This window comes from Sciurus carolinensis, chromosome 14 (genome assembly GCF_902686445.1).
Source record: "Sciurus carolinensis chromosome 14, mSciCar1.2, whole genome shotgun sequence".
Lineage (NCBI taxonomy): Eukaryota > Metazoa > Chordata > Mammalia > Rodentia > Sciuridae > Sciurus > Sciurus carolinensis.
In genome coordinates, this window is record NC_062226.1 from 26460351 (window position 1) to 26477207 (window position 16857).

General features: G+C 41.3%; 1 non-coding gene across 1 annotated transcript; it reads right to left on the minus strand.

Annotated features, from left to right (window-relative positions):
- Window positions 1-9463: 9463 nt before the first annotated feature.
- On the minus strand, window positions 9464-9535 carry Trnaa-ugc (transfer RNA alanine (anticodon UGC)). The gene has a single exon. It is a non-coding gene; the product is annotated as a tRNA-Ala (tRNA).
- Between the last annotated feature and the right edge of the window lie 7322 nt (window positions 9536-16857).

Here is a 16857-nt window from a genome sequence, read left to right on the forward strand (position 1 = left end):
TGGTAACACATCAGAGAGCTTGGGCTCTTGTGGTAATGAGGAATCACTAAAGGTGCATTCACAGCAATGTCTATAAGTTCTCTGGGGCTCCATGTGGGTAGATTGGGCAGGAAATGTCCCAGGTTGTGAGGACTATTTGGGACTTTCTCCAACGTGGTGCTACTCTTGGCTCAAGGTCAGCTGGAAAGAACAGGGTATCTCTACATCTGGATTCTCCTCCATTTCAACAAGTAGGTTGGGTCAATGACTTTTGGTGATCCTGATGGGGGAGAAATAGATTATTTGAGGAGCAACTTGATTTAAGTAATGTCACTACAGGCTGAATGTATCAGGAAAACAACTGACATATGCTCAGAGACCAAAGTAAACAAGAAATCACTAACCATTTGAAATTCCTGGCTCATCATTTCCCACCCTCTCCTAACCTAGATCTATTTCATGTTTCATGGAAATCCCCCTTATTGCTATGTTAAACATAAAAATACAAAAATACTTTTGCTAAAACAAATCAAAGCAGCTGGATACTTCCAACCTTATAGAGAAGCACAGTTTCGTTTATTCTCCTAACTACATGGGTTGGGGACTAGAAGGGAAAGGATCTAGCTAAGGTCCCTTAGCAAGTTAGTAGCAGTAGGTAGAAAGGAACCAGGCATTCCTGACTTCCAGGTTGCAAGTTTCCCCAGGATGACTCGTGCCCCCAGCTGTGTCACCAAAGGAAGGGTTAATCCCAACATGTCTTAGTAAGCACAGGTGGTCAGGCTCTTTGAGAAGATGCAGACAGAATCTCCCCTGAGGCTCAGCCTACCAGGCTTTGCCATTATGCTGACTCATTTCCGATAAGTCAGGCCACTTCCCTGTTTAAAAACCCTGCGTGTCCACAGGGGAAGTTTGAGCTGCTTAGAGTGGTATCCAAAGCCTTTCATCTTCGACTTCTTCCTCAGGCTCCAGACTCATCTCTCAACTCCAACCCAGATATACCTGGGGCACCACACTAGTGGCTTTCAACCTCACCAGGGGAATCTTTTAAAAAATACATTGCTACTTGGACTGTACCTCCAGAGATTTGGGGGAGTAGATCTCAGGCACCTGCATGTTTTAAATCTCCCCCAGGTAATTCTAATGAGTAGTGAGAGTGGAGAACCCCGATTGTCCACTCTTTCTACTGTCCCCATCTGCTTGGCTCTCTCTGAGGCCCTGGGCACAGCTTCCCTTTTCAAAAGTCCTTGTGCCCACTTCTCCACCTGACTTCCCTCTTAGCCCCCAGAACGGATCTCTCCTTTTGCTCTGAATCTGTGTATACTCCCCCATGGTATCATTTATCATTTACACACCTTTGCTTGCCTGTCTTTCAGACACCCTAAAAAGAGACTGTGGGCTCCGTAAAGGAGACATTGTTCCATTTATCCTCTCTTCATTGTCAACATCACAGGAACTGACACACAGTAGGTGCTGAATAAAATTTTCCGAACCTCAGGGTGACCTCAGATGAGAAAGATGTTGGCACACCTAGAGCCAGGAGTCACGGGGCAGAACTTCTGAAAGACCCCCAGGGTTCTGTGTTCTGGCAATGGATTCTTTCCACACTCTATATCTAAGAAAAAGAAATGTTCAAAAAACTTCTACTTACCTGCAACTGAAAATAGGAGCCCAATCTCCCTTTTATATGCTTGGGAAACCCCACAGCTAAAAAAGGAAGGCAAGAATATTTTGACCAAGGAAGACCTTAGTTGGAATCCTGCTGCCCTCACTAGCTGGATGATGTGTGAGAGAAGTTACCAGAAACCTCTGTGCAACATGAATAAGGAGGTCAGCACTTGTCTGTCATACAGGGAGTTCTCCATAGGTGTAAATTTCTGTCCTCTCAGAAGAAATGGTCCAAATTCCCCAGTGTCCCCCCCATAGTCCCCTCCCGAGTGCACTCATTTTCTGCAGTCCCTTCCTCCTTCCCACAGTCCACTCTCTCTCCTCGACCTTTTCCTGTCTTCTGTCCCATTCACAATTTCCTACTCTGACTTTTAAATGGTTCTCTTAAGGTTCAGCCCAGGGAGAAGACATGAATTCCTCTAGCACCCTTTCTTTCCATCTGTGTCATTTGGGGACAAGATGAGGACACCAGGCAGGACTGAAGCAAGTTGGAAGCAAAGTCTAATTCAAAATTTTGCTGCGATCTAGCTGCAGAGCGGCAAGGACCTGGTTTCCCTGTGCTGGGAAGGAGAAGCGAGGCCTTCAACATAAATTCTGAGCAGCATGCTTTGATTACCGCATAATCCATGCTCGTGCCACTTGTCCGCATACCACCGGTAATGGAAACCTCATGTTCTGCTGATCTGGGCTGCCTCATGGTTAACCCTTGCAGGGCCAGGTATGCACCCAGGCCAGAGGAAATCCTTTCCAGAAGGAAGGCGGGTTATCAGACAGGCAGGCGCTGCCCCACATGTTGAAGGAAGTCACCATGGGGGGTGTGGTTAATGATAAAGTGCCCAGGCGGGCCCTCGTCTAGACCTGTCTGCAGAGCTGCTCCTGAAATGTCACAAGGCATTCGCGTGCGTTCATTGGCCTAGAGACCGAGCTCCCCCTGGATTTATAAAGCTGGCCACTCCTCACTCTCTTGGAACTTGGACGCATGTGGGTACAAATGAACGCACAGGAGGATGGCATCGTACTGCAACAGTGTGTGCAGCAGTGTATTTGTACAAGGGGTTTTGGGGTTCCAAGGAGAAGACCACCTGCTGTGCCTGAATAGCATCCAGAGAAGGGGATTTTGATCTTGAAGGACTTGATGAATAAAAAGATGTTCATTCATTTGTTTGTTGGTTTGTTTATTTTGCAGTACGAGGGATTGAACCCAGGGTGCTCTGCCACTGAAATACACACCTAGCCCTTTTTATTTTTTATTTTGAGACTGCATCTTACTAGGTTGCCCAGTCTGGCCTTGAACTTGTGATCCTCCTGCCTCAGCCTCCTGAGTCACTGCACAGAGATGTTCTTTAAATCTCTTTAAAGCAGACAAACAAGGAGAAAGGACAATCAGGTCTATGCAGATGTGTGCAAGATCTAGGGGCATTTTTTTCATTCAGAAAAGGATTTAGGGGTGGTGAAGTAGTGAAGGGCTGGCTTTGGAGTCACACTGTCTTTGAATCCCAGCTTTCTTAATAGCTTTATGACCCAGTTTTATAACCTCTATGCTTTTGTTTCCTCATCTGTAAACTGAGGAGCATTGTAGTGTCTACCTCAGAGTTTGCTCCAAAGATTAAATAATGAAATGCATAAAACACTTAGCCGAGTTTCTGGCATTTTAAAGGCCTGGATGAATGTTGGCTACCATTGCTATCAGGGCACAAAGGACAGTTTGGAATGGCCAGAAGACATATTGTGTTCAGACAATGGAAAGATTCAAGGTTACTCAGGGGCCGGAGGGTGAAGGGACTAGATGCTGCACTAAGGATCTGGACTTGATCTTCTGGGTCATGGGAAATCACTGAAGGTTAACTCATTTATTAATATTGTCCTCCAGTTGGTTTCCCTTCTTGAAAGATCTTTCCCAGAAAGCCATCTCCTCCTCCTCCTCCTTCTTCCTCCTCTTCTTCTTTTTTTAATCTTCCCATCAGGGATCCAAACTGTCCCAGTGATGCTTGTTTCCCTCCAAAGAGAAACATCGGCTTCATACGTTCATCCACTGCATCCGGAGCCAGCCTGACCTCCTGGCTCTGCTTTAGCCCCGAGGTTTCAGACCCAAGAGCCTGCACCTGGATTCTCCTTTTCACTACTCCCAGTGAATACCCATGATTACGAAACAAGGAAGAAGGAAACACATCTGGATCTGCCCAAAGTTCTAGACCCCAAAGCACAGTTTGTAAAACAGCATCTCCTTGTCCTGGTTAGGACAAGTTGCTTGACATGTGAAAACCCCTGGAAATCTGCCACAAAGTGGTGATGCACCCTGCAAGTAACACTGATGGGATTTGAGCAGCATTTCACCAATGGAGGCTGCAGGTCTGTTTGTGGGGTTATCAGGGTAATGGATCCTGGCATCCTGCTCGCACCATCTTTACAAACGTCACTTTCACTTTATTGTACATTAACCCCAATCTCTTCACAAGCTCTAAAATAAAACTCCTTTGCAAACAACCAAGGTCCATCTGCTGTGCAGTTAAAAATACCCCAGCATGAAAATACTGAAGCATCAGATAAAAATCTATAAGAGACAGTACAGTAGACTCACCTGAAAATGCCTGCCTATGATTAGGAGAAATAAGCCTTTCTTTTTTTAGGTGAGAGATTGAGAGTCTGACCCCTATAATAGTAGAATCTAAAATTCCCTACACTGATCAGATTTCAAATATTGTGTGCTGTCGTCCTCCTGAGCCCATGCATATCTATTGCTATGTACCCTCAATGGATCCCACCTTATCAGCTGCTGACAGCTTAATTCCTAGTTGAGAATAAATAAATGAACTAATGAATGATCAGTAGGTATAGATCCTAAGACTTACTGCACATGATTTTTATTCATTTCTTTTTCCATTCCTTGATTAACCATTCAATGCAGAGAGAAAAAAATACTTCTCCATGTTATGGCCAACGATCTGCAGGTTGGGTCTCATTTCCTCCTGTAAAAGAGCAACCCCCAACAGTGGATATTTAAATTGATCCAACTCTGCTGCCATAGTGCACAGCCCATCTATCACAGCAATTTGTACAAATGCCACTCTCGTATCCAGGCCTATGTATCATGTATTTTGAGATTGCACAGTTCCTAAGGCCTTTGTAAAGCAAACCTTTCATGAATAAATCAGGAAATACCCTGATGCATGCTTTATGTAGAGGAAGATATTCTATTTAGGTCACGCAGGGAAGTTCTGCCAAGTTTGCTAAAATGAACAAATCCCCTGAGTGCAGTCTACCTCTACACATTCGGAAACACAAGCATCTCCCAGACCCCCGCGGCTGTGCTCAACAGACACGGAGGGCTCCAGGTCTATAAAGTATTAGTTTGATCACCTTAGGCTCCAAAGACTTTCAAGTCAGGAGCCAGGCAATGAGTTTTGTTAGTCCATGGGAAGAACTCTGCAAATGGAAAATTTGTCCACCCTGGAGCCTGGGGCAACAGGACTTCTACAAGCAAAGGAGGAAGGAACAGAAAAAATTATAGCATGTCTGTTGTCTCAGCCTGTATTTTAAGCCACTTAAGAAAGTCCTTTACTTTGTTTGAGTCCCAAGCATTGCAATTGACTTTTTTGAGCCTCTCCCAGAGCACAGGATGTGGCCTAGTGCGCCCTCCCCTTTAGCAATGGAAATTCTCCTGATAAGAATAAGGACTTCCAGACTTCCAGCCAACCTCGAATTAGAGAGGGTTATCTGGGTTAGAAGAATGCAGAACAAAACGCTGAATGATTCCCTTCCTTTTAACAAGGGCAGGCAGGCCCAGCCCCTTTTGCCCAGAAAAAAGCTGTATGAGATTAGAAGACCTAGTCTGAAGAAACAGATGGAGCCACTGACTTGGATGCTGGGTGGTCGAAGCATGGAGAAATCAAGTTTCCATAAAGAAGGTGGGCAGGATGCTTGCGTAGAGTCTAAGATAATAGAGGCTTGTTTGAATCAAGCAATGATCTTTGCCTTATTGTTGTTTCCCAAGTTTGTCTCAGGCAGTGCAGTGAATGTCAATCAGCCACATAGGGACCAACTTCTTCTAAGAAAAGTCAAAAGAAACAAACTGAAAGCAAAACAAAACAAATTCAAGTAGCTAAGGTTGTCGCTAGAAACATAGAAGCCTACACACTGATTCTTTGGGAAGTCGAAAATAACCTGAAGGTTACCTGTGAGTATAGAATCTGAACAAAGAGACTTTGTCCTTATTGATGTCCCTAACCTGGGATGTGCTTATTCTGCAGCTTTGCCCCTCCGACTGTGCTGGATATATAAAGACCACATCCTTTTCTTTCCTTCTGTTTCCAGTATTCTCTTCCAAACATCAGTCTTTGGTTGAAGCTTTCTTCCTTATATTTGTCAATGCCCAGATTTAGGAAATTGGACTATTTTGAGGTCCCTCCTTAAAAGTTTCATTTGTCCCCCAACACCCAACACACACAACCCCAATTTTTAACCTCCAATACCATTTGTTGCCAAGGTGAAGGTTTTACTTAGAGTTGGTTACAGTCATTTACAATACAGTTGTACCTTGGTATCTGTGGGGACTACTGATCCAGGACACCCTATGGGTACTAAAATCCACTGATGCTACAATACCTTAGATAAAATGGTGTAGGATTTGCATATAACCTATGTAATCTTCCCATGTACTTTAAGTCACCTCTAAATTACTTTTAATTTCTAATACAATGGAAATGCTAGGTAAGTAATAGCCATATTCTTTTGCTTATGGATTGATGACAAGAACAAAGAGTCAGTACACATGCATTTTTTTCTGAATAATTTGACCCACAGTTGAATTCACACTCACAGAACCATAGGTATAGAGGACAGATTGCATTACCTTTTCAAAGTGTCACTGATTTCAAGTTCTTAGGAATACTGTTTTCATCCTGTTATGCCACTCACATGATTAAGTTTGAGTCCAACTTCATCCTTAATATACTGAATGACTTCAGGCAAGATTCTTCATTCATAATGTTGACAAAAATATATATACTTTCCCAAATGTAAAAAGAAGGACCAATGGAGAGAACTTACATTGAAGGCTGGTGTGAACTGTTACAAAAATGGGAGGTGCTTTTGTTGAAGATTTTTCCAGTAATGTCTCTGGGTTTTCTTCATTTCTTAGTACTTGCAGCAATGCCTGGTATATGGTAGGCAATCAATAAAAGTCTGTTGCTTGATAGCTGTCTTGTAAATGAGAGCCTGAATCTGGGAGCCAATTCTCCAAGGAGGAGGAAATAGGAGAGAACTTGGAGTATGCACATTTTTTTCTCATTATAAAAGTAATTCAAGTTCAAATGATAAAATTTAGAAATTGCCTGAGAAGAAAATTAAAATACTTTATATTTGCAAACTGTTACCATTTTGCTGTACAGTACAGAATCCTCTTTATTGTCTCTGTCTCTCATTTCCATTCTATCTCACTCTCTTATTCCATCTCAACACTGTCCCTTTAGATGTTGGCTACAGCTTGGACCTAGAGGTATATTTACTCAGAAGACAAAGAGATAGGAGATTAGCCCTCCAACAAATCCATTAGTTAATTAATGAAAAGAAATCTGAGAAATGACAGTGAGGGTGAAGCCTCATTTTCTCTTGGTTTTTATTCTTTAAGATAATAAGAGTCAAAATAGTTGATATTTATTCATGGTTTACTATATGCCAGTTTTTGGACTAAGTCATTTATACATACTAACTTACTTCATCTTCACGCCATCCTAGCCAGCAGGTATTACAAGTTCACAATCCTTTATTGGGTTAATCATAATTTTGGTACTGTGACCAAAATATCCAACAAGAGCCACTTAGAGGAGGAAAAGTTTACTTTGAGCTCATAGTTTCAGAGATTCAGTCCATGGTGGGCAGACTCCATTGCTCTGGGCCCAGGATGAGGCAGAGCATCATCAGAAAGGTGTGGTAGAGAAGAGCAGCTCACTGCAAGGCAGCGAGGAAGCAGAGAGAAAGAGAGCATGAGGACCAGGGACAAAACATATAACCCTCAAGTTACGACCCCCATGACCCACTTCCTCCAGCCACACCCCACTTTCCTATAGTTACCACCTATTAATGCATTCAAATTATTAATCCATCAAAAGGATTGATCCATTGATTAGGTTACAGATCTCATAATCTAATAACTTCACCTTTGGCATTAACACAGGATCTTTTGAGAGACACCTCATTTGCAAACCATAGCATTTATCTACAATTCCACAATTCAACAAGCTCTGAACATGGAAATTCAGGGCAAGTTTAGTGAAAATTCCTGTGGTAGCAAAACCTAATCTGACCTGACATAAGAGTACTCCTGATCTTTATTTATCCTACTTATGAACAGTCAAGAATCCCCCCAAAAAATAATTTAATGTGTTTGATTATAGGTTGCTCTCCAAATCTTAGAAGGGTTTTACATACTAGATAGTCTACACACCTACCTTCAAAAAATTTTTTTTAAATACTGTACTCTGAAACATACCTCAATCCAAAGATTTCAAGTCTGTGATTTTGAACATGTATTTTAACCCCTACTTGACACTTGAGGAAATTAGATCCTAGAGGCATTAAGGAACTTGCCCAGGTTAGGCCAGGATTCTAATGCAGACTGACAATTGACTTCAGAGTCTGCATTGAAAGTCCTCACATTTGGGTCTCACTCAAAAACATATGCAGGTCTCTACTGTGCACTAGCTTTCAAAGTTCTATATAGATTTTAGAGTTAAGACAAGTGAGATCTGAGGGAGTTACAAGACTTGCCCAAGGTCCCATAACTCTAATGCAAAAGAATTAGGATTCAAGCAAAGATCGGTTAGTCTTCATCACATGTTATCCCAGCAATCTCCTGGTTGACCTGGGGTTACCCGGATAGTCACATAACTCACCTTGATTTAGAGTTACTCTTCCACTTATCCCAGTATGTCCATTCAAGTAGGTTGCACAAAAACAATAGTATTTCCTTCCAAACTTCCATTGACCAGAAACAGGCTTACTTGGAGTGAGGAAACCTGGAAAGGTCAGAAGTAACTGATCTACATGTCAGAATGTCCTAACCAAATCATCAGGCGTTGCCCAAACTTCTTATACCAGTCACTCCAAAAATTAAGGCATGGGTTCTGAAGCTATCTAACCAAGCCTACCTTGTTGGAACAAATTAATAGTAAATATAAGACCAGAGATCAGAGACTTAGGTCTGGATTTTGGGCTTTAGACAAGCCATGACCTCTCTGAGTCTCTTTGTCAACATGCACATGTCCTAGAAACACCACATGAATGAATACTGTATGGATCCACAACGAGTTGCATATAATGGAGATCAGAGACATAGAGTTGTTGAGTAATACAACATGAAAAGTTAGCTGTGACTAGGACTACCTGGCCTTTGGGTAGCTTAATCTTGTGAATGCAGTTCAGAAATAAAATGGACAAAAAGTATCATCCAGGTGCTAAGTGTAGAATGTGGAAGGAAGAGATAGTCCTGCCCATCTGCACAGGTCAGACACTCCCGTTAACAGTTTCCAGCTTCCTGTTCGAAGTCAGGCAAAAATAATCATTTCCATTGATTATTTTCTTTCCCTTTCACAACTGAATGTTTTGTATTAATTCATTTCCATTCCAACATGGATGCTTTGACATAGCAATAATATTCAGTCTTAAAATCCAAAGAGAGCAACCTACGCATGATTGGTGACATGTCTGCACTTAGCATTTGGTTCAATTTCTTTTACTGAAGTTGGATCCTGACTTTGTAGTGCTAAAGCAGCCTGACTGAGAAAAGTCAACCCCACTGAGTTAAAACCTTAAGGAAAACACACGGGGGTGCTGGGGATTGAACTCAGGGCCTTGTGCATGCAAAGCACACGCTCTACCACTAAGCTACACCCCCTGATCGAACAGCAGTGATTCTAATGAGGCCCGGCTCCCTTATGGCGAAAACAGCTTGGCACTCTGTCGTCTATCCTGACAGAAAGCCCAGCCTAGTTCATGCTGTCTCCTCTGCTTGGATTGCTCCACTCAGATATGACAGAGACAATGACCATCAAAATGAGCTTTGGCCATTGCAGTCCAGTTCTTGGCGAGTCTTTCGGTCCTGCTTTTCTGTCAGCACTTGACCCTGCTTCTGACTGATCCTGCTTCTTACTCTTGGCTTTATCCTACCCCTGGTGACGCTTCCTCTTGCAGCCCATGATGGACTCCGCATCAGTCAAAGGGAGAGAACGCTGTGCTCTCTGTTTCTGTCCTGACTTCCCCTTACCCTCTGCCCATTCATGTCTGCCTTTTATGATAGTGAGTAGTGCATTCCATCCCTGAGTTTCAGAACTCAACTCAGAGCCTCTCTACTTAGCTGAAGCCCCCAGGTCCAGGAGACAGTGATATTTCCAAAGAGTTTCCTAATATATCTAAAGAACTCCAGAACATATTTTCCTCCTCTCCTCCCCTTTGCCACAAGTGGGTGAGATCTGCATCCCTGGATGCTGCTCTACTCCTTCATGGTGGGACCTTGGAAAGTTCACAGACTGGCCCACAACCAGTCCTGCTATTCTGTGGAATATTGTGACCTCTATCCCTCTGAGGCTCTTATGGCCACAAACTGTGGAAAGTATTGAGGGATCTGGGAAAAGAGAGAAAAGGCAGGAGGTGAGGATGGAGAGGGACCAGTTGCTCTATGCATTTCATGACCATGTTAAAGCCTAGTCCTTGACCTACTTTTCTCCCTCCTTTGTTGGTCTGTGAGCACCTCACAGGCTAATACTGCTCCTGTCTTACTTGTATGCAATTTCCTAGTACTCATTCTGGGATACTGCTCCCGGTAGGGGCTCCGTGTGGCTTCTGAGTGACAGAGTGACTGATTACACAATTGAATTGTGTAAGCATGAGAGTTGGAAGCCTTGGGTGCGTCATACATACCCATTGCAGGTACCCAGATCTGCTGGAGAGATTGGTCAGAATTGTGTTTTGAGCAATTTCATGAAGCTGGGATGCTCTGCACCCAGACTGAATATTGAGTGGCTACTTACTTTGGGCAGGATGAAACCAGAGTGCATAAACTACATTAAGATACAAAACTCTGGGCTGGGGAGATAGCTCAGTCGGTACAGTGCTTGCCTTGCAAGCACAAGGCCCTGGGTTTGATCCCCAGCACCGCAAAAAAAAAAAAAAAAAAGAAAATACAAAACTCTGCTTGTCCTCCAGCATTGCTCCAAGTCAGGAGTTCTCATCACTGGCTACACGATGGAATCATCCAAGACTTTTAGAAACAATCCTGGACCCTACTTCAAGCTAAATGAGTTTAAATCTGAGATTGGGGTCTAGCTATTGACATTTTTAAAAGCTCTTCATGTGATATTTTTGTGCAATCATGACTGAGAACCACTATCTAAGTGACTCTAAGCACTAAGGTTATGTTTGAAATCTTATTTCATCACTACCAGCTGTGTGGCCTCAATTTCCTCATCTACAAAGTGGGAGTAATTATATCTCCCTCTATAGCTTTTTTGTATGCAACATAAGATAATGCATGGGAAGAATAAATCTTTGTGCACTATATTTGCTACTATTTTTATTAGCATTACTCTTTTTATTATTATTTCATTTCAATGCCTGGAATGATTAAGTAGCAAAATGATATTCTGTTTAATTAATCAAGATTTCTTTCATGACTAAAATGTGACAATAATTGTAAAAGTACAAGACAAAAACGAATCAGACCCAGTATCTGAGCAAAGGAAACCATATATGCTGAATTACCTACTATGTGCGTGGCCCATTGTGTACATTACCTCCTACAATACTGACTCTCATCCATAAAGAGGCTATTATCATTCATGTTTAGAGATGAGGCTCAGAGAGGTTATTGCCATCCTCACAGCTCCGGTGTGGGGGAGTCTGGATTTGGACCCAGCCTCCACTGTTTCCAGGTTTACTCGAGGTTCACGATGTCATTGAAGACCTGGGTATGTGTGTGTCAGGTGTAGCCTCTTTTCTTCCATGCAAGTTACAGGTAAGAGGAAGGAATACCTTTTGCCAAGTGCAGAAAAATCAGAGAAGACTTTTTGAAGGAACTGAGAATATAATTGGTGCTTGAAAGCAAAAAGGATTTTGTAGAAAATAGGAGAATGAGAAAGTTCCTGACACAAGACACCAATAGGAGCAAAACCAAAGGCACAATGAGACTCTGATGAGTTGGGGCATGTGTGTCTTTTATACTTAGCTACTTCAGCTTTACTCCTCATGTCTCGCATCACTCCCCTAGGCTTCCTTCCTTTGAAGGAGGACTCCTGGAGGGATTAGTAAGCAGCATCAGTAACATTTTCCCTTCCAACTGTCATCTCGTCAACAACAAGAATCTCTTATGCATTTTGAGCTACCACACCATTGATGTCCATGGGAGTTTAACACATCAATCAAATGCCAAATGTGCAATAGAGAGCCACAGTCTGGACAAGGACTCTGGTCTCTTCTCTCTCTCCTCTACACAGACAAAGCAGGTGTGTGTGCATACACACACACACACAAACACACACACAGCAGTGAAGGATTCTGTAGGGTCTAGCTCTTGCTCTTCAAACACTACCTAGGAGGCTTAGCACAGTTTTCTTTGCTACCTAGACTCTAGGTCCCATCTGCTCCTTGCAAAGCAGCAAGGTCAAGCCAATTCCCTTTTCATCATCTTTGTCTGTGACTGAGCTGTCTGTGGTGGCAGAAATGAATATTGTCCATATCTCTCAACTCTGGGGTGGCCATTTCCAGCCTGCCTGCAAAATGAAATTGTACTACCTTACAGTCAAGCAAAATATGCACTGCTGTGTCCTTTGCATGGCAAGGCCATCAGAGAGGAGAACTTCCTTTGGAGAAAGCTATCCCACTACCCAAGGATTGCATGAGCCTGTTGAGGGTTGCAGTTAAAAAAATAAAAATAAAAAAGCCTAATGTATGTAATAGGAACTCTGTGGTTTTCCTCTGGTGCTCTGCTCAGTAGAGAATGTTACATTTCAGGTTTCCAGCTCTAAAGAAACGAAATAACCACGCATGTTGACTCTGCCACCCCATACATTAGATGGAAATTCTGACTGGAGAATAGGGTTAATCACGGGTTAATCACACGATGACCTAAGCAGGCAAGGCTGCAACCCAATGAGGTAGCCATTGTGCACAGAGCAGATTCAGAAGGAGCTAGATAGGTTTCTGCAGTCCTGCCGCCTGAATTCCAAAGGGAGGGGCGCCAAGCTCCAGGCTCATGTTTGCAAGGAAATCAGGGAATGCTGGGGCATGCTGGGAAAGTGAGTTTATACCCTCAGTCTCCAGAGAACTTCCTCTGGTCAGTCAAACTTAGTAATGGAAAGGAGAAAGAAGTTCTTATCAAGTTGACTCTTGGGCTTATTGTCAAAGGGGAAAAAATGTGGTATTTCCTCTGGCTGAAAGGCTCATACTCTGTTTGGAAGAACACAAAGAAATAATCTTGTAATGCAGGGTTAAGAGCTCCCCCAGAGATCCAGGGAGAAAATATTTTTGGAAATTGGTACAGTAGAGATAAAAATGACCTCTTTACTTTGTTTATGAATGATCTGGGGTCCCATGACCTTCCCCAAATCAAAGCAGGTCCTCAAACCTGGTCCTCACTAACCCAGTCCTCCCAGTAGAGAATCAGCAGTTGGACTCTGGAAGTCCAGAGCCAGGTGTGATTTCAGTCTCCTCCACTGACTAGTAATGTGATCTTGGCCAGTCATTTACCCTCACTCAACTGATTTCTTCATCTGTAAAATGGAGTTAATAAAAGGGACAGGATTTTGTGAGCAAATACATGAAAAGACCTAAATACTCATTATAAGTTAGTAATATTTTTCCCAACCTCTCAAACCAAACTCCCCCTATCCCTTCTGTCCCATGCATTAACTGTCTTGCCTTTATTTTATTGTTGAACCACAGAGGACTTCTGGGGGTTTTAAAAGCATGTGGGATATAAACTCAACAGTACTTGCAGATGAATGGAGTGTGGGATATAGGTGAGGGGAATGGAGAAACAAAGAATAATATCTAGGTTTTTTGTTGATCAATGGAATCAACATAGGGAAAGTTGATTCCATTGATTGAGATGGAGAGTATGTTTGATAATAGAATGAGAATTCTGTTTTAAGGATATTAAATTTGAGACTTTTCTAAGAAATTCCAGGAGAAGATTGTGATCAGGTGGTTGAAGGTCCATGGCGACAGAGCTCACTAGAGAAATATCCTGGGCTGTGCTTAGCTGTCAGCATCTTGATGGTGGGATCTAACATCTCTAAAGCCTTAGGCCTCAGCTTACTGGATAGGTGTTGAGAAAATATCTGTAGAATCCAGAGATGGGAGAAAGGAAGTAAAAGGAAGAGGTCATGACTAAGATGGCAGCTATTGTCCCAGAATAGACACAGGGTATTCCATGCATAATGGTCTGTGCATTGTCAACTGAAATGAGCAATAAGCATGCCAAGGTCAATGGTAGAAGAGCAAAGACCTCTGCTAGTTGTGAGACCTTCTCTGAAGAATCTTGAGGGAAACATATATTACTTTCTTGGACAAGTCCCTTGATCTTTTATCTTTGTTCTGGAAATCCCAGTTGATAAAGTATAACATGAAATAGAACAATGATGGAGGAAATGTATTTTTTAAAATTTCTGCTATAACCAGAAAATTAAATTAAAATCCATTGGAAAGTTTAAGGAAGTGAATTCATATAAATTAAATTTTAAAAATTCAATATATACCTGAAATTACCAATTAGAAATATACATACAAAAAGTACTCAATTCCTCATGAGAAAAAAAAGTCCTAAAAATAATCTGCATGGGAAATGTTTAGGAAGAAAATAAAGAAAATCTACAAAACTATACTGAGAAATATAAATTAAGATTTGAATAAATGGAGAGGCAGATTGTGTTCCTATATGAGTATTATCCTGAGTATTTTAAGACTGCAAATTCTTCCAAATTAGTGCATAGGACTAAGAAGATGTCAATCAAAATTATAATGGAGTATATTTTTGAACCTGGTGAAATCATTCAGAACTTTATCTTGAAGATTATGTGTGTGAGAACAACTAGCCAGTGGGTAAGGGAGAGTGACAGGGAAGGAACAGAGTCAGTAGCCCAAGGTAAACTCAAAAGGGTTTCAAAAGGCCCTCTCCAACAAGGGCACCTACCCTCTGAAGGTGTTCAATGCCACCCACCTGTCTTGATAAGCATCCAAGGTTGATTTCAGAACCACCATGTAATTGTAATGCCTGTCTCTCCATTACAAAGGAATCTTTTATTTCAGCACTTAAACATCGTTTTTACAATTATTTTTATTAATTGATTTCTTCACTAAGCTTTTTTGCATATTTATTTTCCTACTGTCTAGTACAGTGTCTAGTACACTGAAATTGTTTCCTTGTGAACTAATGAATAAGTGTACTAGAAAAACTAGTGTCTTTTTGCTCTATTCCTGAATCAGAATTCAGCCAATATTTATTATCTACTAACTAGTGCTGTGGCAGATATTAGAGAAACCAAAACCCATTTCATGGATTGGATTATCAAGTCTATTAGGGGGAATATTCTAGCACCTCTGAGTATAGATTATTAATTACTCCAAACACCTGAATGCTTTTTCTCAACCCTCTAACAGAGGCTGCTTAGAATGGCCACACATGGTATCTAACCTGATTCTTCTGGGTTCAAAGATTCTTGGTACTTAGTGTCTAGGCTGTCATGTAACTTAGAAGAGACTCTGAAACCTGATGATGTCCCAGACTTTCCAGATTTATAAGAGAATGTTTCCTTGTTTTACTTCATGAAAAATATTTGCAAGAAGACCAGGAATGTTTGAAATTTCAAAATGATTAAAAAAATTCTAATATTTCTGCACAGCTAGAAATCTGGATCAGGATTTTCTACCAAGTCTAGTCTCCCTGCTTTGACACAAGAATGAGGAAGCTCTTGCTGTTTATTGCAGTTTGTTCACCAGGCAGTCAATTTTAAGGCCATAATGGATATTTATTGATTGATGTTCATTTTCAAAATCATTTTAAAATCCTGACATTGCATTGTCTACATGTGAACTCAAACTGCTGTTGAATGAACCTCAATTAACTGCAAATGCAGTTTGGCTATCTCTGCTTTGTGCTATACTCACTAGTGAACTCATAATTCAGAGACAGGCATTTTGAAATTGTATATTCCCTAGCCCAAATGCTCCTTTCAAAAAATAACTGCTACAGTTAATTGTTCACATTTATGCACCAGATATTATGCTGGGTATTGAGATTTAAAATAAAGAAGAGTGCAATAGCCTGTTTCCATGCTGAACTACTCATGCAAAAGTCAAAGTGAATATTTGAATGCAAAAAAAAAAAAAAAAGGGAAGAAAAGAAAATCACTTACCTTGCTTAATCGAGTTCTGCAGTGGCTTCTCATCAGTCCTGGCCAAAACAGCCCTGCTTGAACTGGTCACTGCCTACCTCTGTGCCCTCACATCCTGGTACAGTCTTCACTTATTTTACTCCTATCACACGATTTCATACTCTTTTCAAAGGCCTATCAATCTTCTGTGGGCCAGACATCTGCATGTACCATACCCTTTATCTGGGAATCTCTTCCTCACATTTCCACCTGACTTGCTTTCTGTATCTCAACTCAAATTTATCTCTTCAGAGAGAATTTCCCTGACAACTATTTTAAGTAAATAATCACTAAAATCACCTTCTAACCTTTATCCTTATTGAATTTTCTTCACAGAACTAGTAACTATCTAAAATTGTGCTGCAGATTTATTTGTGTACTAACAATTTCTTTAAAATGCAAACATTATATAAGCATGTGCTTACTTGCCCATAGCTGTATCCTCCATGCCTTGCTACATAGGTATTCAATAAGTATTTTTGAATGAACAAATACATGAATGCCTAAACCTTGTCTTTGGAGAGCTTCTGGTGTGTACAGACACTTAAATAGATAATTATTCCTTTCAAAATCCCAACTCTGTCAGATAGATATTATTACTTGTCTTCAAGAAATGAGGATATAGGCTCAGAGTGGCTAAGTAATTTACCCAGAGTCTTCAGCTACTTAAGTGATAAAACTCAGATTTAAACCCTTAACTCTTTCACTCCATAGGAAATCTATTAATTTCTTCTGAAATACAGATTAATTATTCAAAATCATATAGAAATTGCTTATTTCACATAACTTTTCC